Source organism: Leptonychotes weddellii, chromosome 4 (assembly GCF_054177405.1).
Source record: "Leptonychotes weddellii isolate Sample4059 chromosome 4, ASM5417740v2, whole genome shotgun sequence".
NCBI classification, from domain to species: domain Eukaryota; kingdom Metazoa; phylum Chordata; class Mammalia; order Carnivora; family Phocidae; genus Leptonychotes; species Leptonychotes weddellii.
The window spans coordinates 166,553,831-166,575,564 of NC_138372.1; the positions used below are offsets into that span (position 1 = coordinate 166,553,831).

At 48.2% G+C, this 21,734-nt stretch overlaps 1 protein-coding gene and 1 long non-coding RNA gene across 2 annotated transcripts in view; one reads left to right on the forward strand and one right to left on the reverse strand.

Moving 5' to 3' along the window:
- FAM135B (family with sequence similarity 135 member B) overlaps positions 1 to 21,734 on the reverse strand; it is a 163,405-nt gene that overhangs the window by 47,892 nt on the left and 93,779 nt on the right. The window lies entirely within an intron of this gene.
- Positions 7,923 to 10,134, forward strand: LOC145720994 (uncharacterized). The gene is made up of 2 exons (XR_014144453.1): positions 7,923 to 8,245; positions 9,756 to 10,134. It is a non-coding gene; the product is annotated as an uncharacterized LOC145720994 (long non-coding RNA).

Here is a 21,734-nt window from a genome sequence, read left to right on the forward strand (position 1 = left end):
CGCTGTTATCCTGGGAGCAGCGCGATTTTGTGCCCCCATAGCCGGGCTGTAGTGACCAGCCGTGGGCTGAACACCAAGTACCTCTTCCCCAAAACAGCTGAACTATAGAAATCACAGATGCTCTCACATCTAAGTTGCCATGACTGTCCTCTTCCTGGCAGCCCACAGGGTTCCTGGAGCAGGAGAAAGGGGAGCCGGTCGGGCGTGGGGGTTGGTGACGCGGTGGACAGGCCCTGGTCTAGGTTACATTCTCATCCAGACACATCTCCACTCTACGTCATGTGCCTGTTGCCTGCCCTCCACCTGCATGTCACTCCAGCACCGAAGGATCCAGCAGGTGACCACCAAGTGACCACAGAGAGCTCTGTGCAGCTCCGGCCACAAAAGGAGTGAATGTGGCTTAAGGTTTCTCCCCCTCCCTAAGTTTGCTGTCCCCACAGCTCCCCTCCTGGGAATCGGGGACAAAATAGAACTCGTTGACTCCCAGCTACCTTCACATGGGAGCAACGGGCATCTGTGCAGCTGCTTAGGCAACAGTCAGAATGAGGAAGCGCCCAGTCATGTGGCTGAGAGCTGCAAGAGCTCTCTGAAGGGCCATCACAGGGAGCGGTCACACCAGGTCCCAGCGAGGGCGTCCAGAGGCACGTGTGTGTGTGTGAGAACACAGCTTCTCCACTCTTGCTATGTTTTCAATGTGCAGGAACGCCCATTAGCATGACACCCCCGGTTCCTCTCTGCCCATTTGCTGGGCACATGGTGAGTCGGGGGTCAAAAACTGGCATCTTCCTTGTCTTTCTTCTTGATAGCAAGTCCTCCCTGGGAGGCACTTGTCTCCGTCCCCCTCAGCCCTGGGGGAAGCCTGGCAGAGGAGGTGCTCAGCTGGGGAGGCCTGCATCTGTCCAGGACTGCTGTACCTGACCAGGTAAGTAGTTCATTCTGGAATTCAAGATCCGAGAGCCCCCTTGATCAAAGATGTAAGCTACATGATGTCCTCTCTTGGGTTGATCTCCAATTTGTCTTATTGTCTTACTTTCTGATTGGATCAGCACTCGGGTAGAGAGGCAACGGTCTTACTTTTCAGTCCCCCTCACACCCGACGGTAGATCTGATCTCCTCTGAGGATGGAGTCCCTGGCACTCACACTGTCCCGCTGTGGACACGGTACTGCCTGGTGCTCAGAACCAGAGGGAGCCCACAAGGAGAGCCGCTTGGTGTTGGGCAGAAGGCTTCAGAAGACCAGTGGCCACTGTTTTCATTCCTGATTCCTAAATATTAATTCTCTCTTGTGTATAAGCCTGTTTTAAACAACATTTTTTAAAAGATACCATTTTGATTCAGCTTGCTTTTGCTTGTATTTTGTGGGGACAAAGCAACAGAGTCCCATACACATTTGGTGAACTTGGAATTACAGGAATGACCTGGGTGCCAGGGGTCACATCTGACCTTTGTTACTCCCCAGCTCTAACACCTTGGACAGGGACTTAGGTGCCCTCACAGGTCAAGAGTGAGGGTGAAGGGGGTAGTTCTCTACCTTCTGCAGAGCACAACAGATATGCAGCCTTAGTCTTATGGTTATTACAGGTAAGAATTCCATAAGAAACCTTCTGCTGATGTACCTCATGGCATTTCCTTTGGTAAACTGGTCAATTCCTATATTACCAAGAGATTTTTGACCTGTTTAGAGCTTTAAAAGGCAATAATTCATTAGTAATTAAGTAAGTTGATATATTGACCCTAAATAATTCATCACCGTCTTGTAAGTTACCTTAACGCCTGTGATGTGTTTCAGGTGAATGCATATATATTGCTGTTTTTGATCTATTTGACTTAAGAGAACTACATTTTCACATGATAAGTATTATGATTCAGAGTCCCATTGAGTTTCTTTATATTTTTCACTAAGTCAATGGGATCAACCCAACTCCGTGTAGCATCATGATCCCAGTTATGGGATCCATGTTATGATGCTAAGGCACATGAGTCCAGGAGAGAAAAGCAAGACATGGTGGGAGATGGACAGGTGGGATCTGGTCATAGAGGGTCAGGCATACCATGTTCATCAAAACTCAATTCTCAGGAATCCAGAGACACATAAGAAAGGTACAAAATGTGTGCCATTGTGCGTGTCAAGTTTGGGAGGGGAAGGCATGTGCTGAGCCTCTTCTAGGATGCTGGCTTCTCACAGTAGCTACTGCATCTGGTCCTCCAAACCTTCAGGGAAGTCGAAATCATAATGTAAACTTACAAAAATGGAATGAGCCCAGAGAGATTAAGTAAATGGCCCTTGATCCCATAATTACTAAGAGTCAAGTCCAGGGTTCCAATACAGTATAGCCATGCTTTCTCATCCCACAGGGCACTATTGCAAATTCACCAGAATCAAAGTCTTCCTAACTGAGGGCAAGACAGTGAGAACAGGGATAATGGCCATCAGAAATGCTGGATTAATTATGCAGTACGTGAAGGGTCGAGCAGTTATTACACCCATCCTCAAGAGGCCAGTTCCAACACTATAAACTCCAATGTATCTGCAGGATGAGCAAGCTGTCAATCTCAGTGGGACACTGCAACCATTGTAACTGTTTCTACTTTGGAAGCTGAAGTGGTTCACTATGGTCTCTTCAAGGTGTAAAATTCTATGCTTTTGTTACTTTAATTATGAAAGGTATTAAATTCCTTCAGCTAACACCAGGGCAGACATAGACTCAGCATCTGTAATTACTCTCCTACTGGGAGCTATGAGGTCTCTCATGTAGATTTGGTCCTTGTCTCTCCTCCTGGCACACCTGGTAGGCTCTTCCCATATGGCTCACTCTGTAGGGAACCTGGAAGGTAGACCAGACAAACCAGCACTGAACATGGATTCTATGTTCTGAGAGCAAACATACAAAGACCGATGTGTCTCCTCATAAGCCTCCTTATCTGAGACACACAGAGCACCCAGACTCATGTCCAGTAGTGAGATGGGGGAAGCAACAGTGACTGTCTTTCTCAAAGTCAGATGTACGGTACAGGGCATGGCTATCGCTGAATGAGGTGAGCCTGATCCACAAGCCCACACTCCTAATCACTGCCAATTCCTGCCTCCCTGTAGAAGATGCTCAGTGAATGTGGGCCCTCTCTTGGCCCCTGCTGAAACAGATGATTCTGTTCTGAGAGATTATTAAGGCAAATGGGAGGCCACCACATCAATATTACCATATTAGAATGTTTACTTCTAAAAGGTAATTACTATTATAGGAAACCAGCTCAAAGCAAGTATGGCTTTCATTGGAATGATCATGGCAATAGTAGAAACCAAAACAAGAGTATTTGCATAAGATATTATAGTTTATCTAGAGCTTTTAAATCAACCATGTAAAGTATAGGTCATTATTAGCCTCATTCTATGGATGAGGAGGCAGAGGGGTGGATCTGTCAGACACAGTGTCGGGAATTGAGTTTCCTATGAAAAAGAAATTGTCAAAATTAATAGACCAGGAATAGCATGGAGGACATTAGGAGAAGGAAGGGAAAAATGAAGAGGGGGAAATCGGAGGGGGAGATCAACCATGAGAGACGATGGACTCTGAGAAACAAACTGAGGGTTCTAGAGGGGAGGGGGGTGGGAGGATGGGTTAGCCTGGTGATGGGCATTAAGGAGGGCATGTACTGCATGGAGCACTGGGTGTTATACGAAAACAATGGATCGTGGATCACCACATCAAAAACTAATGATGTTTTGTATGGTGATTAACATAACATGATAAAATTAAATTAAAAAAATTAATAGACCAAAAATAAGCTGAACACATTTTAAGTAAAATTTGGACCACATCTCTGGCCATGTTGCAATCAAATACTGCTGTGCAGTTTTCTTACTTGCATTTGCCTCAGGTTCAAGATGAAGCTTTAAACGTATGGCCACCAACACGACTGCATTGACGTCTCACTGTGACATTTCTTAATCGAGGCTAGGGCATTTGACTTGTCGTCCAAGCTGGTCTGCATCTATCGACAGCTTCTTACGTGGTAGTACTCTGGCGAATGTGGTGAGCACCTTCTATGGGGTACAGAGCCCACCACTTATTTGTGATCCTTTCCTGCCTCTGCTGTAATAAAGGCAATTATTTCCAAGCGCTGTGGTGAGGAGCAACTAAGACAGGTCATGGAAGCAAGGTGCTTAGAAGAGCACCTGTTAAAGAATGGGCACCCAGCAAAGAACAGATCATCACACTCTGGGGACACACAAGAGGTGCGGGAGAGATGACAAGAGTCCTGAAGGGCAGGGAGGACGAGGCAGAGTGAGGATGATAATACCAGCGACCATCCTGTGCACAGGCTGCCTCATTTTTCTCTGATCTGAGGAGATCGAGGCGTAGAAAGAGGAAATTAGAGAAGGCCAGAACCCACTTCCCTGCAGTCTTCCCAACGCAGGTCACCCTCCGGCCTTTCTCTTTTCAGTATTGTACACAGAGCCTCCAAACGATGTGAAGGGGCCACTTTACCGCTGTGTTTATTAACAAGGACTCTGCAGACAGTAGATCCTTCAACTGAGGTGACTGCAGTTGATACATCACTCCAGTGCAGAAAACGCTGAACACTCCACATCGGAAAGCACTGGATCCATCTATCGAAACATTTCCAGCGTTGGCACTTCCAGTTTCTGGTATTTTACTTCCATTTGTTCTTCATTAAAAGCAATTCCCCAAACTGTGCACAATGTTCAGCAATTTTGTTAGCAGTTGGCAAATTGGATTCTTAATATTTAATCTAATTGAGAACAACATTACACAACTCACACTGAACAAGCAATTTAGTTGTCAGATCATCATAAAAGCCCAAACACCTTTCTGATGAATGTAGTTTTACAGTCTAGCTGGAGGAAGGCTCGGATTTAAAGAAAAAAAATACTCTAACCCTATCATCTCTCTCCAACTCTATCATCTATATTCATGTCTCTTAAAAATCACCAGTCACTACGTGTGATGCTTTAAAAATGAGAGATGGTGCGTTGTGTGAAATGAGCATCTGGTCCATCATTGGGGTCAAACTGAACTCAAACACTAGCTTTGCAAATCATAAGCTCGTCAGCGCTGCACCCATGTACACGCCAAGTCTCTCTATTAAAACAATTTTGGAATGCGATACCATCTATAAGATTGTTGACAGGATCGGTTCTATGACAAATAAAATGCCTGGTAGAGATTAACTGCATTATTTGGTTACTTCATAAATAGTAGATACAATGAATAAAATAATATTCTTATCATGATGGTTAATTCTATTATTTTTATTAATCCCATTATAGTGTTACAGAGCGTCATCTTGGTTTTCCTCATTAGCAGATCACACTCAGGAGCTATAGGAGGTGGGCAGATGGAGCAACGAATGAGGGAGGTTACGTTCTGTGTGTTGTTTTCATTTTCATGTAATTCGCTTTTGTTTTAAGTAATGTCTTCAAATCTTTAAGACTTGGCTTTTGGATCTGGCAGAAACATCTTTTGGGGATAGGATTTTAGCTTGTTGAGGATACAATATTGAGGGAGTTTATCTTGCTGGCAAGCTGCTGCTTGTGGATTTAAGCAAGAGAAGGGCAGGTGCAAGAAGAGAAAAGAAACGGGAGAACAGTTAGCAGACTGTCCAGAACCGTAAGGGCCGTGGGCTCACTGAGGAGCAGAGAGAAGGCAGCAAGCTCCACCGGGCTGGGGCCCACTTAGAACAGGAGGGGCTGGGGCACCTGGGTGGCTCAGTCGTTAAGCGTCTGCCTTCTGCTCAGGTCATGATCCCAGGGTCCTGGGATCGAGCCCCGCATCGGGCTCCCTGCTCCGTGGGAAGCCTGCTTCTCCCTCTCCCACTCCCCCTGCTTGTGTTCCCTCTCTCGCTGTGTCTCTCTCTGACAAATAAATAAATAAAATCTTTAAAAAAAAAAAAAAAAAGAACAGGAGGGGCTGATGGACGTGAGCGCCCCATCCACCCTGGATGTTGTGGCCAGAAGTCAGCCCCCAACCCGACCCAGAGACTCTGCTTGTGGCCCCCACTCCCTTACAGAAGCCCCTGCTCCAGAGACCAAAGCCGGCCACCCTCCCTGTGGCTTCACCTGGCCCAGCCTTCACTGCCCAACACCAGCCTGCTCTGACCCTGAACCTGGCCTCCCATCCCAGGCTGCCTGCCTCCAGGCTCGGAGCCTTCACCTCCCCACACCCGTGTCCCAGATGGCTGGCCAGAGCCCCCCGCCATCTCTCCCAGTCAACGAGACGCCCTCCCTTTTGGGAGCTACTCTGTAATTTCCTCGACTCAGATGCTGCTGCTAAGAATACTTCTACTCTGAGGCAGAAAAACCTCTTTCAAGAAGAGTTCGGGATGTTTTTGAGCCTGAGTATGGTAAGTGTCACTACAACCAGCAATATTCTGGAATTAAGTAGAATGCAGGAAATGCTACCATGCTGCCCAAGCCACTCATGTCCGCATTTACTCAAGAGTCATTTAGTGGCTGTTGTTTCTGGGGCAGGCTAGGGAATAGAAGGATTATTGGCACGTGATTTCTGGGTGCAAGGCCCGTGTTTTCTGGGTGCAAGGCCCGTGTGGTCGGGTGTTTGCGGCAGAGACGGATGGTTTGGGTACCGCTCGGTAAGCGCCAGGATCAAGTTTACACACAAGGCCACGTGGCACAAGGTAAAGCATGTGCACCCATCCTGGGGCAGTCAGGGAATGGCCATCTTATTATTTAAAAGAAATCAGTGGTTAAAGTAGGAGGCGGAACATTCCATATGTGAAGGTCAACCTTTGGCAGAAGCAAAAATAAAATCGAGATGATGTCGGCAGAGTGTACGTGCAGGGACGACCCATGAAGAGGGGTTTAGGTTTTGAGGCCGGAGGCAGCACCAAGACCTCTCTTTGTTGTCACGAGGATGATTTTCAGGTTCACCAGCTCACGGGAGCCAAGGGGAGACAGTGAGGAGGGAAGAGAATCAAAAGAAAGCGGATAAGTCTTGAAACTGTGTGTTGCGGGAAGCGTCCGCACAGGAAGTGGAAGAGGGACAAGGAGAGGTGTGGAAACGAAGATACGAAGATACTTTACTGACAGATCTGCGGGAGCCCGTCTCTGGCATCGGTGTGCAAGAGAGGAAGGGGCCCAGGATGACTCTGAGGTTCCTGGACACTCGCTCAAATAAGCAACACCGAGCACAGGCCCGGGTCCCAGGAACAGGGCCCCAGATGAGGAGACGCAGTGTCTGAGATGAAATCTCCGGAGCCCCATCCCTGGGGTTGGCATCCCAGCGCCATCATTCACAACCTTCCTGACCTTGGGCCAACTGCTCTCCGCAGGCCTCAGTTTCCTTATCTGTAAAATAGGGGAAATACTACTAGCTCCTTCACAGGGGGCGAGTGAAGAGTAAATCCGAGAATACGCACACAGCCTTAAGACGGACGAGTAAGAACTCTGCAAAGTTTGGCGAATATCATTCTATTAATTAACTGCAAGCACGGAGTGTGGCCTGAATATGAGCCATGGAACCACAGCCCTTATGTCTCTGTGAATTCACTGCCGGCATCACCAGAGACAGCTGGGAGGTAGCACACTGAACACTTGTATTGGGAGGCTTCAATCCAGCACCTGAAGATTACCACAGGGACAAGCCTTGGCAGGTTACATCCACCCTCGGGGCCCCAGGCTCCCCTTCTATGAGAGGGGTTAACCCGTCCCGGGGCTGTGATGATATTCAATGAATACCAGGGCCAAAGGGCTTTGGGACAGAGAGCACAGTGGAACTCAGGGATCGTGTTCCCAGTACTCGCCACAGCGGTGCTGACTCTCAAAAAGTGCAGGTCAGGCATCCTGGGAGGTGTGCATGGGCTGTGCATGCTCCCCGCCCTGCCTCCACCCCGGAAGTCTCACATCCCAGAGGCAACGCTGAGCAAAGTTTAGAGTATTCCCTGAAGCCGCAAGCAGACTTTCCAGCAGCCATGAGCAAGCATCGGCTTCGTCAAAAGTTCTCCTGGGAAAGTGAATGAGATCAACACGGAACAGGATTCTTTGCTACCCAGAGAAGGCAGCCAGTGAAGCAGAGGGTATGGCAGAAGTCAGCGAGGGATGAGGTTCGTCTCCAATAAATCCTGGAGCAGACGACTGCCACCGTGGAAGGGACAGCCGGCACAGCCCCGCGCCTGCAGACACGCAGCCCATCTATATCCGCAGTGGTCTGAAGACAAGATTCCAGGAGGGCTGCATTGTTGAGTCTACTTTAGGAATAGGAGGTCCGGGGTGAGTGCACGTAGGGAGTTGCTGGTCGCCAATAAAACTGTAAGTGACGCCAACAAAACTGGCTATGAAGTCACTGTCAACACGATTTACGGCAACTCAGGGAGGGGGGTGGTGTTCAATAAAAGAGGGCGTATCTCCTGCTCTCAGGGATCGGACTTTGATTATACTTTACGAACACTCATGCATCTGGTATTTGCCGAGTGCAGGTGCTCGCCCACTCGAGGAGGACCACCTCCTGAAGGAAGCCACAGTCTGCCCTGGAGCCTTGGGTCTAGCAGGGAAGACAGACAATGGTGTCCAATGTGGTGGGCAGTGCACCACGTGGGCGTGAGAGCCCAGAGCCAGTCTGGGTGGTCAGGCAGAGCCTCCTGGGGAAATGAATATTCATTCTGGATCCTGAAAGATGGGCCAGGGGAAAACTGAAAAACAAAACAAAACGAAACTCTCATGTTCTGCCTTTCTCGCTCAGGGGAGGAATAGATGTGGTCACTCCGCTGTTTATGTTTGTGAACAAGATGGCACTTGGAAGCTGTCACTGCTTCTGAGTGAGCTGACCGGCTGGTGATGGAGGAGATGCTGGGGAGGGAGAATCAGCTCCCCAAAGTCTGATTTACCCACAGCAACCTTTGTCCTGGTGGACACCGCAAGAAGTGTGTTCACGTAGCATAAACTATGTCTTTGGAAGAGAGCCACAAGGCTCACCATTTTGTAAGGGGGGAAACTGAGGCCTGAGACCCCATAACTAGTGGGTTGCAGAGTTTACTCAGGCCCTCAGCTATGGAGTCTACCAAACTTCTTCACTTACTAGCGGTGTGAATTTGGGCAAATAACACAACCTCTGTGCCTGTTTGCTGATGATACCATTGTTACTGCCGTGGTGGCCTTGTCGTTGTTGTGAGGGTTCATGAGATCATCAACACAAGCATTGGCTGTCACGAACATCATCATCAAAATCGCCATCACCCTTTGGCACCTGGCAAGCATGCCACTTACGTCGAGTTTGGAAAGTATTTCTGCAATCTACATTTAAACAAGTGGTAACTATGTGGAAATGTGCTTTCTGGCTGGAATTATCCATATATCTCTGGATACTCATATCTAGACAACAACATGGTATAGTTGAAAGAGCTTTCAGAAAACTTAAGTGTTGGAAGAACTGATTTTGGAATCTCAATAACCTCCTCCATAAGATGGGGAAAAAATCAGCCTTGCTGCTGCCCTTCCTCACCTGGTTACTCATCTGTTCCCTCATCACCGCACTTTCCAGAGAAATAAGGAGTGAGCGCACTCCCATGTTCAAGGCACTGGCTACGGGGTGTTCAAGAAAGACACGGTCCCTTCCTCGGAGCTTTGGTAGAGATGGGGACAGATTGGGGATGAGATACGGTATAGAATGTTACTGTGAAAGAGCCATGGGAAGAAGACAGGAAACGTAAGGGTTTCTTCTGGGCAGGCTTTTAAGTTGAGAGAATTCTTGTTTCTATAACAAAAACAATCTCTCTCTTCTAAGCAACAGCAGGACTCTCAGTGGAAGGCATATTTAACCTACATCCCTTCATACCAAGAATAATTGATAGACTCTAATGGATGCAAATTTTGTGTTTATGGAAACATGATAACTGAGATTACTCCCAACGATGTGAGCAATGAGACTTTGGCAGAAAACAAAAACTAAATCTATGCAAATGTAGCTTTTGAGTTAACCGAAAACCTTTTGTGTACATGAGCAAAACCAGGAATAATGCTACTTCTATGACTTCTAATTGTAGCTGTGCTAAAAAGAGGAAAAAAATAAAAACAAGAGAAGGAAAACAGGAGACAAAGCGCTACCACTTCTTCAACATTCACCACACGCTGTCACTGCAAATACATTAACCGTGAGAACAATGCGTGGGGCTAGCACTGTGTTCTGTTGCTAACTACTAAGTAATTTAGTGCAACACACAAAATGCACAGAGCAATCACTTCAGAATTACATGGAAGTAGGCCAGAATTTGAGTTCAAATAACTGCCCTTGGGAAAGACGCCTAACCTTACAGATCCTTACTTTGTCCACCTGGAGAATGGGCCTCATGCTTAGAAATGTTGGCGGATGGTAGAAGACTCAGAAGAGACGATGTTTGCAGAAACTGAGCACTGTGTACAACATACTGCCTCCAGATGTGTGCTACGGTCACTTAGTCTACACTCGAGAGACCCTGTTCAATGACCTGTCTCCCCTGAACACACACACACACACACACACACACACATACACACACACCCCATGTATGATGAGAATGGTTCCCCATCAGCCTAAGCAACACAGAAACAGCTTACCTGGCATTGGCAATATGCCCCTCAAGAAAATTAAATTGAACCAAACAAGCAAATAAAACCATTTCTAAGATCCCAACGATAAACATAAGTTGAAATGAGTTGAACACATTGCAGGTGATGATAAATATCACGTGCTACTTTCCAGGCAGAGCCAACACACGTTACATGGGCAAACGCCATTAATAATCACACAGCTGAACACCAGCAATTTGGTCTCCATGGGAACAGAAGGTAATATCACACCACTGTTCTTTGATGGATCTTTTATTATTTCAGTATTTGAAAAGCGATTTTTCAAGATGATAGAAACTATCAAACACATTCAATTATGCATCACATTGGAGATACGGTGTGGGGTCTGGAATAGTCCTTTGTCCTGCTCATTTTTCAGGAAGAAAAGAGGACATTGATGGGGAGAACAGGCTGATATTTTGGAGAAGGGATCACAATAGCCAGTCCTCCTGTGGTTCCTAGAATTGCCAAGCCCAGAACCTGCCTCTGGAAGCTTTCATCCCAGAGGACTGACTTCCTGCCTTCAGTCATTTTACAAAAGCCTACTGGGAACCAGTGAATGCCCAGTCAACTCAGGGAGAGTGCTCAGCAATCATGTAGTAAAGCACATCAAATCTGGTTAAATATTTGAGATGGAGACTAAGAAAATATCAAAAGAGCAGTTTAAAGTAACTTGGGAAAGGCCATACCTTCCCTAATTCATCAAAAACAGAAGGAGTCACCCTTGGATTTTCTCCTTCATCTAGACCTATTTATTCTCCGATAAAATGCGCCCCCCCTTCCTGCTTTCATTCCCTGGGTTGAGTTCCAGCCTGAATTGCTGTAAGTGCCACCTGCCTGTTCTGTTCCCTTCCTCTAGGAGCTACCTGGGTGAGAGACGTGGGTACCCTTGTGCTGGGGATTAGCAGTTACCAGAAACCACAGACAGTGTAACAGCTCATGGGAGGCTGGCCTGTGCCTCACACTATCTTACATGTTTTAATATATTAACTCATTTACTTTTCACCCCAAATCTGTGAGTTTTCCACACAATAATATTTTTTTTGTATCTTACAGATGAGTTTGCCTCAGATATAGAAAGAATAAGCAACTTGCCTAGAATCACACACACCCTCACACACCTGCTCATGCACAAGAAGCAGCAGAGTCCAGAACAGCACGTAGCAACTTGGCCCCAGGGTTCATGGTGGATATTGCAGGCACTCCAGCAGGTCTATGTTTGGGTTACCCAAAGATGACAAGAACCTCCTGGCTCATGGTTGGATCATCATTCTAGCCTGGAATCCAGACACAACCCGCCGTTTCCTCCAGACCCGGGTTCCTTCTAAAGGCAGTTCAAACGTGACTCCGGTCATAGCTGCAGGGCTGTTCCGCGCTCTGGCTCAGCCTGGAAAGGCCCTGCTGTGCTCAGCTGCTAGTAAGAAGCAAATAGCCTTGTTGTGGAGACTGGAGTCTCTGAAGCCTAGGTTCGTATTCTAGATGCTGCCCGCTGGCTGGTTCCATGAGCTTTCTGCACTTTCCTTTCCTCATCTTAAAAGTGACGCAAATGATAACCTGGCTCAGAGGCTGTCATTATAATTAAATGAGTAAATCAATGGAAAGAGCTTAGAAATGTATTTGGCACATCAATGACAATAATGATGGTGCTGTGGTAGTGGTGAGGATAAAAGGAAGCCACGTGTATAGACCTCTACCCCACAAAAGACTTCCAAGGAAATTAATCTTCAAGCCCTCTACTCAAATAGCTTGTATAGATTTCAGCTCCTGGTTTACAAGGAAACAGGAAATAGGGTAACAGCAACAATAGTATCTGCACCTACATCCATGTTTAAAGATGCTGCCAAAAGGGGGGCTGGAAGGAGGGGCGATTGCTTGAGCCAACAATGAGTAACAGAGACCAAGGTACACTCACATTTGTAAAACTAAAAATCCACATAAAACATGAAGTAACAGTTTTCAGACATTGGCCATCAGGCTGCGTAGACTACAATTGAAGTGAGTCCTACTACTGTCCTCACATCCTGCCTGCAGGAATTTTCCAGGACATGACATAAGAAGGTGGAGCTTATGCAAATCCTGGAAGTCTCCTTGAGTCAAGGAGATGGGGCCGAGAATTCAGGAGACCAAGGGCCCAGAGATCACAAGACAGAACACTAGGGATGACAGCAGAGGAAACAGTTCCCAGAGCTGGTACACAATTGGCAATGATGGGTACATCCACAGACCAGAGTGGGGGACCTCACAATCCATGGGATGATGGGCAGAGCTCAGAGGGGCACTATCTCAGCAGCTGGATAAAATTAGCCCTAGAGGAAAGACTTCCCTCGTCCCCCCTAGCAAACCTTAAAAGGAAGCCCCGGAAGGATCAAACTGATTCCAAATAACTTAAATGCATCCCACAACAAAGCTCTCTCTCTGTGTATATATATTGATATATGTGTATTTGTTTTTATATGTATTTGTTATTATAAATACATGTTTATATTTTTATATTATTTATATAATGAAAATGAAAAGGTAAACACAATGCCTGACATTGAATCAAAAATTACCAGGCATACAAAGAGCCAGGAAAATACAAGACATAATGAGGAGAAAAGTCAAACAGTAGAAACTAAAGCAAAAATGACACAGATGACAGAGAAGCTCTCAGCAAAGGGAGTTACAGCAAGGAAAAGGAGGGGAGGTAGTGAGGGGAGGTGGAGGTGTGGGGGAGAGGTAGGAGGAGATGGGGAGGGAGCTGAGAAGGAGGCAGAAGCAGAGAGAAAAGGGGGTCAGAAGAGGAAACCAACTAAGCAGGGAGAGAGATGAGGACAGAGAGATGGGAGAGATGCCTGGCAAGATGGCAGGACAGAGTTAGGGGCAGGACCAGGAAGTGATAAGAAAGGATGTAAATGTGATAACAGAAAGGGTGGAATAGCACTGTTGCTCTGCTTCTTTAGAACTCTGACCAAAACAATAACTTATGTCTTATTGATATAATTAGGTATTTAATATATCCCTCAGAGGGGCCACGCCAGTGCCCCACTTGTCTGTGAGGCCAGGACAGCATGTGTCTTACTCACTGCAGTTTTAACACAGTCCCAGAATATACTGAGATGGCCAAGTTGTTGAATATGTTAAAAAAGAACGGGGCAGGGGTGCCTGAGTGGCTCAGTCGTTGAGCGTCTGCCTTCGGCTCAGGTCATGATCCTAGGGTCCTGGGTTGGAGCCCCGGATTGGGCTCCCTACTCTGCGGGAAGTCTGCTTCTCTCTCTCCCACCCACCCCCCCCGCCTGTGTTCCCTCTCTCGCTGTGTCTCTGTCAAATAAATAAAATCTTTAAAAAAAAAAAAAAAGAAGAATGGGGACACGTATTACTATTACTTTACTGACCAGGAGAGACTAAGTCTTGAAGGTTCACTGAATTACTCAAGGACAAAAACTAGTCATGACAGAGTCCAATTTAAATATGGATTTCTTTGCTCCTGGTCCAGGGATTCCTTCAAGCCAGAAAATAAAATTATTCTTTTTGGTAACTCTTGCCAAGTCTTCAACTCCTCAGTGAATAGTTATGCTCAAATTATAATTTGTATTTTCTCAGATGGAACAATTATAAGCACAAACAGGCTCAGGGAGCATTTCTGCTACATTTAGGAGAAAGAAATGTTCTGTACAAGCTGCAGGTGAGGGAAAGGCCACCAAAGGACAGTGCATGGCAGCATGGAGGCTGCTGTCCCAAAGAGAGGAGGTTCTTGGGGCACCTGGGTGGCTCAGTCGGTTGAGTATCTGCCTTTGGCTCAGATCATGATCCCAGGGTCCTGGGATCAAGTCCCACGTTGGACTCCCTGCTCAGTGGGGAGTCTGCTTCTCCTTCTCCCTCTGCCACCACACCCCAGCTCATGCTCTCTATCTCTCTCAAATAAATAAAATCTTAAAAAGAGAGAGAGAGGGGCGCCTGGGTGGCTCAGTCGTTAAGCGTCTGCCTTCGGCTCAGGTCATGGTCCCAGGGTCCTGGGTTCGAGCCCCGCATCGGGCTCCCCGCTCAGCGGGAGGCCTGCTTCTCCCTCTCCCACTCCCCCTGCTGTGTTCCCTCTCTCGCTGTGTCTCTCTCTGTCAAATAAATAAATAAAATCTTTAAAAAAAAAAAAGAGAGAGAGAGAGAGGAGGCTCTTTACACTGTGGACCAGGTCCTTCCATATGCGGATTTCAAGGTTACACACATAGCACACAGGTGTTACACAGAGTCTGCCACACAGAGTTCTCCTCTGCCCCTTTCTATTTGTGTGACCTGAGGCAAGTAAGTTCCTCTCTCTGGGCCTCAGTTTCCTTGTGTCCAAAATGCAGGTGATGAGGTTTAGCTCAAAGGGTTATCATGGGCATTAAAAAAGATGAAGTGTAGAGAGGGCACCAACTGCCCTGTGACAATGGCTACTCACTTTGGGTCCATTTGTGGGACAACTGTTGTTCTGGAGGAACAGTTACTGCTCCCAACACCTGTGGTCTCGCAGCTCAAAGTCTAGCAAGAAATGGGTTAGAAAACAGATAATGCCAAGGAAATACAAAGTTTGCCATGGTAAGAGTAAGCGAGAAGTTATCTGGGGCCCAGAGGAGGGCCTCCTAACCCAGCCTGGGGCCAGGGGAGAGGGGAGGAATTGGGAGGCTTTTGGAAGAAAGGATGACTAAGAGAATATGCGGAAGTTTATATGGTGGAGCGTCTACTGCGTTCTTCACAGACACATTGCCAGGGATGTTCTGGAGCTCTGACTCCATATCAAGCGCCCTATGTGTGCATTATCTCTAAATCAGAGGTGATGAGCTCAAGGACTAGAGTGACAGATCCTGGGTTGGAACCCAAATGTGTCCAACTCCAAAGTCTGTATCCAGTTGGGCCATTCCAGGAGACCTCAACCGGAGGATGCATCAGAATCACCTGAGGAGACTTTTTTAAATACTGTGGTCTAAACCCCAACCTAGCGATGCTGAATCCCTGGGAGTAGAGCTCAGATGGGCATAATATTTTAAATGGCTTCCCAGGATATTCTGCTGTGCACTCCTGGTTTATAATTACTGCTGTCTCCCCAACTGCAGGGGGCCGCTCCAGGGAGAGGCTCTCTCTGCCGGTGGCCTGGTACCATGGTCAAGTTTGTCTGCCACCACCGAGCTACTAAGAGGTACAAATTTGTTGGACTTCTGATGTCTATACCTATTTTCCATATACACTGAGAGCAGAGAAGCTGTGAAGCTTGACAGGTATATGCTGGCAATGGATAGACCTGGGTTTGACAAGGTAGGTCTGATAGGCGGAGCTGAACAATAGACACACCTGAGTCAGCTTACTGGGGGGTGTGGCACACAGGCCAGCCTTGAGGCTGTCTATCTCAATTTCTCCCTCTTCCTCTCAAAACTGCAAGCTGATCTTTAGTCCAGGGCAAGACCGGGAGAAGGAGGAAGGAGGGCAGAGGACAGTTAGGCCTACAAGTGGTGCCGGCATGGTGGGGAGGGACCCTGATGACCCCCTGGTTCCCAAGTCTCTCTCCAGCTGATCACCTGCAGCATCTGCCCTGCCTGGACCAGCGAACATCTTAGACCAAGGAGCGAGAAGCAGAGGCATATACATGGTCGCCTTTCTCTGGAGACCCACAGTTACAGTCAGGATAGGTCTGACAGCACTACACTAACAAACAGCCCTGAGCTCTCAGTGCATAACACTGCGGGAGCTGAGTCATCACCCACACAAAGGCCACTGTGGGTTAGCAGTGCTGTGGGCAGTTTTCCCGTAAGTGGGGATCCAGGGGCGTGCCAACTTGGGACACTCCCACCCTTTGACATGCACCCTTCAAAGGTGCCACGGAATGAATAGATAGCCTGGGGCATCATGCAGAATATTTCTAAGGAACAATTCTCAAGTATTCCATGGGCTCAAACCCAGGTATACGGCCTTCAACTAACTGCCAGGGAGGCTTGGGAAAACATCTTCATGTGTACACATTCAGAGAAACGAGGCTGACGAAGACACAGCCAGTCGGCCACCTCTGTGGTCCTGATCACCAACCCTGCTTCACTCTTCTCCCTCCACCTACAATACCCTCATGCAAGGGGGGAGGCCCTGGTCCCAGGCATTCACTGCCTCATATTCCAGCTTGAGGATTTCTGGGTGGCGGAAGGTACAGTTGACATTGGGTCTGATATGGCACTTATTATTCCAATGACCAAAGACCTAAGGATATCAATTAACTGGCCTTCACAACGGGCAATGGTGGAAACAAGAAGCAGTAACTGACACGGACACTCCCCTGAGGGATAGAGAAGAGTGTGGGATGCACGGCAGATTGAGCTCTGTAGGTTTCTAGAGGAGGCACAAAATCCATGATGGAACTCCCTGGTCCATCCCCCTGGATCCACGCAACCCCCAGTCCCTGGGTCTGCCTTCCGGGAGGCTGGGGTGGCAGGGAGAGCATGGTCCCTGGGGGACACATGCTGCAAGGGGGGCCCAAGGGTTCAGATTAGCCCTGAATGGCCAAACAGTCTTGCAGTCCCAGCTTGTGGTTTCTTCAGCAACACAGTTTTCTTGAAAATTTAGTAGGCTGTCAATCTATTGGTTTCCAGTCTCTTCCCTGTGCTCTTAAGTCTGCTGCATTTCTTTGTTATTTTTTGTTTGTTTATTTTTGTTTTTTTTTGCCCCCAGGTCTCTATAGAAACTAAGCAGAAGATGCCTTGAAGCTTTCTGGGTCACGATGTAGGAGAGCTGAGGCATTAATCTGGTGTTTGCTTCCAGTCACTGTGGCCTTATTCAACTGCAAAGCGTTCTTGGGGTCTGCCAAAATTTTTGTGGTTTTTTTTTTTGTTTGTTTTTAAAATGACCTCAATGCATTTGTTTAAAAAGAAAGAGGCTTTCCCACCTCTGCCAGTCCCCACATGTCTGTATGGGTTTTCTCTGTCCCCTTTTATGTCTGCGTGAAAGCTAATTCTTTCCCGAGCTCATGTCTCTGTCACCCCTCACCAAACACAGCTACAGGGAACACAGACACACCGCTGACCTTCTGTCTTCTGACCGGGAAGTCTCCACTTCTGGACTTCCGATCGCTCGGGTCCATGCCATGCTTTTAGGTTTTTGTTAAGGCCAGACCATAGAAAGCAAGTGTTTTTCTTAAGTAACACTAACTGCTGTGATAAGCAATCCATAAATCTGTTACTTCACATCATTTTTTTTTTTCTGTTTTCCCAAAGTCTGATACCAGTCAGTGGATCTCCTGTGTGGCTCTCCTCCAGTCTCTTTTCATCTGGGTTCTTTCGTTTTGTGCCACTGCAGTCCCAAACGTGACTCCTGAGGTCACCATCGAAGAAAGGAGGCCCAGAGGATCAAGCAAGAGGTTTGGAGAGTAAGGAGGAAAGAGGCTTGTATACCTTCTGTCCCCATTTCATTGACCTGAGCCTAGTCTCAGGGCCTCAAGGGAACTGCAGGCGTAGCTGGGAAGAATGCGGGGAATGTGGGAGCCGTGCCCTAATCCCTCCCCACCGTCCCCCGACACACACTGAGGTTCTGCATCTCCAGAGTCAGCCCATCTGCCTGGGCTGTCTCTGCCAGGGGGCACAGCACCCTCTCTGGGGGCAACTGGTTTTAGAGGCTCAAAATCCTGGCTCCCACAACAGTGTCCCTTCCACTGCGACCACATTAAATAGAAAAGGCCTGCTCTATGTCCAATGGCTGATATCTGCCCAGCTAGGTGGCAAGAAAGAAGCACATGAATTACCAGTATTCTGGGTAGAGTCAGTTACAGGCTCTTGCCATTCAGCAAGACCTGGTTCAGAGATTTTGGACTCACATTTGGAGTGAAACGTTTCATGTTCAGACTTGGTTTTCAAATTCACACAACGCTGGGCACATCCTGACAAGAGTCAGATCTAACACCTGCCAAGGGCCTGTGAGATTCGAACTCTGCTTCCTCTCTTAACCACCACCTTGCTAGCACGGCTGTGTGCGGAGTGCTGGCTGGAGCCCAGCGACCCTGAGGGGGAGTGGGTGCTGCGGGTGAAGCTGATGGAGTGCCAGAGAGCAGCTCCGGGGTGTGTGGAGCCCCAAACTCCCCGCCAAGGATCGTCTAGGTGCTTCACATCCGTGCCCTGCTTGCTCATCACAGTCACCCTGGGAGCTCATCCTGCTACCCTTAGCACACAGCCTGCAGGTCCCTGCAGGGGACAGCTCCCTCCCCACCCCCCACCCCACCCCCCACCTCAGCCCTGTCCTCAGGAGACTCACTCACATCTGTTCCTCTCTCAGTCGCTAGGTCCCAGCCCGGGGTTACAGCATCTTCATCACATCACTTTTTCCCACCCCAGGGCCTTCGCCACAGTACACTTAGCTCAAACATTCTTCCCCTTCCAGGACCACTGTTAATTCACAGGTTGCCTTTGTGCTAACCAGAGTTTCCCTCCTTGGTGGATGAACGGGAGAGAGAGAACGTCCCTCATCTGGATGGACACAGCCCCATGGATGCACAGCTTGGCAAGTGGAGAGTGGGCAGGATTTCAGCCCCAACTCACCTGCTCCACCAGGTGTCTTTGTGTAGTGTGCAACTTACACAACTGTACAGGGCAGCCCTACGTCCCCCCTCACCTCTGGCTGTGCCTCATCCTTCACATCACAGCCTAAATTCCCCTTGCTCAGGGAAGCTCCTCTGTACCAAAGACCAGGCCAGGTTCCACATAATAGCAGCTCCTCGACATTCATGACAATATTAAGTAAAGAATGGTGTGTTTTCTTGAATGTGTATCTTGCTCTTAGCTAAACTCCCAGAGTCAAGCGTGCACTGCAGGTTAAATATGCAATATGATGCTTACAAAATGAAGGATCAAATACAGATATGGGATGCACATCAGCCTCAACGCAAGTGTCTGGCTCTCCGGCTTACACGTTTTCTCCGTGACCTCCTCCTCAAGGCAATGGTACCCCGTTGCTGGCTCTTGAGCTCGTGAAGATGGAGGCAACTTTCATACGAGCATCTGGCAGGCTGCCAGCATGCTAGACAACAGCGAACGGCTACAACATCTGCCCAAGAGGCCAACTCTATCTGGTGCCTGGGCAGCGCATGGAGCCCTGACCTCTCAGCCCCTAATCTTCCTGATTTAGACTTCCATGTGACAGGCTGTGACATCCATAGGAGGGCACAGGCAGGAAAATGGCAAAGAGCTCTGGAGACTGGCAGCCCACTCCCAGGGTCTCCAATCCCACTCCTCTTAAAACTCTGGCTCTTGAGCAAACCTGTCATCTGTCTGCTTCCTCAAGGCGACAACTGTGATTCATCCTGGGATTGAAGGGTAAAATATCCTTGGAGTGATTTAATTGGGAGCATCGAGATGAATGACTGTGCCCTCTTGGAATGCTTTTAAGTGGAACAAAGTGACTCATGAAGCAATTATTACATTCAGATGAGACAGCAGAGGCCTGTCCAAAGTGCACATGTAGGAGAGAAAGCAGTGGGTTAGTGTACCTGAGTGGTCGAAGAAGGCTTCACAGCAGTGGTGATCACTGGAGTGGGTTTTGAAGGATGAAGAGGAGTTCTTCCAGGGGAAAGAGTGATCAAAGAGGGTCAGAGAAGGATATTCTAGGCAGAGAGAACAGGCGATGTCCCCCTCTTTGAGTTAAATGCTCTTTTAAAAAATGTAAATGCCTAAAGTAGGGTCACCCAAAATGGATGATCTCAGCCATTCACACTTTAGCATGAATCACGTTTGCTGGTTCTCCTTGTTAGGAGCTAGCTCACCACGGAGCCCTGACGCCCCATGACAGACGACACCACGCGCGCTTGTTCAAGTTCCCTCTGTACTTCAGTCACAGCCAGGACATCCATTCTCTCGCTCTTCCGCCTGCCTCACCTCCACTTTGCTCGGGCCTCTACTGCACTCACTAGTGGACCACTGTAACAGCCTGTGACCTCCCGTCTCTGCCCCAGCCCTACCTCTGCCAATCAATCCTGGACAGAGCAACAGGAAGGACGACATATCCTATCGCGCTGATCCCCTGCACACGACATTGCCGTGGCTAAGCAGGTTACAGGGTTTCCGAGCATCAGGTCACTGGTGACCTTCCCAGCCCCGGGTCTGGCCACACTGACCTCCCCGAGTCCCCCAGTGTGGCACGCCCTTTCCCTCACTGCCCTCTGCCCTGATGCTACTCTTCCTCACCCCTTCCCTCCACAACTGACAATTCATTCCTTTGGATTCAGATTAGAGCTCCTTCCCTCTGGGAAGTGTTTCTGGACGGCGTCCCAGTCTCAGGAACCTGGCCCTGTTTTGTATTTCCCTAGCGGACCGCTGGCACCACCAGCAAATGGATGATTCCTGGAGCGCTAGTCCCTGTCTGGGGTCAGCATGCCTCTCTAGGCTGCGCATACTGCCCCAACACGAGGGTGATCAAATTACGTGCTCTGTAAAAACATGTTAAGTAAAGCAATAATTCAAGTTTCAAGGAAATGACACTCTCTCTTTTAAAAATGGGGGGCCAGGGGGGCACCTGGGTGGCTCAGTCGTTAAGCGTCTGCCTTCGGCTCAGGTCATGGTCCCAGGGTCCTGGGATCGAGCCCCGCATCAGGCTCCATGCTCAGCGGGAAGCCTGCTTCTCCCTCTCCCCCTCCCCTTGCTTGTGTTCCCTCTCTCGCTCTCTCTCTCTCTGTCAAATAAATAAATAAAATCTTTAAAAAAAATAAATAAAATAAATAAAAATGGGGGGTCAGGGGCACCTGGGTAGCTCAGTCAGTTAAGAATCTGACTCTTGATTTCAGGTTAGGTCATGATCTCAGGGTCGTGAGATCGAGCCCTGCCTCGGGCTCCGTGCTGGGCATGGAGCCTGCTTGAGATTCTCTCTCTCCCTCTGCACCCCCCACCTCTCTCCCTCTCTTAAAAAAAAAAAAAAAAAGCGAAAGGATTTGGAAGGTCCCTACCAATGTCTGGTCTTGGAAGACAAAGGACTTAGGAAACTACTAGTCCATGGCAAGAGACAGATATAGATTCAGAGTCCTACATCCTGTTCTCTGCTTAAAGTCCCTCCCTCCAGGAAGCTCTCCATCGATCACCCCGGTGGTGAGCCCCTCTCTTCTGTGCTCCAGCCAACTACAACACTGGAGACAAATTATTCCTTAATGTTTCTCTCCTGTAATTAAAAATTACTTTTTCAATCTCCT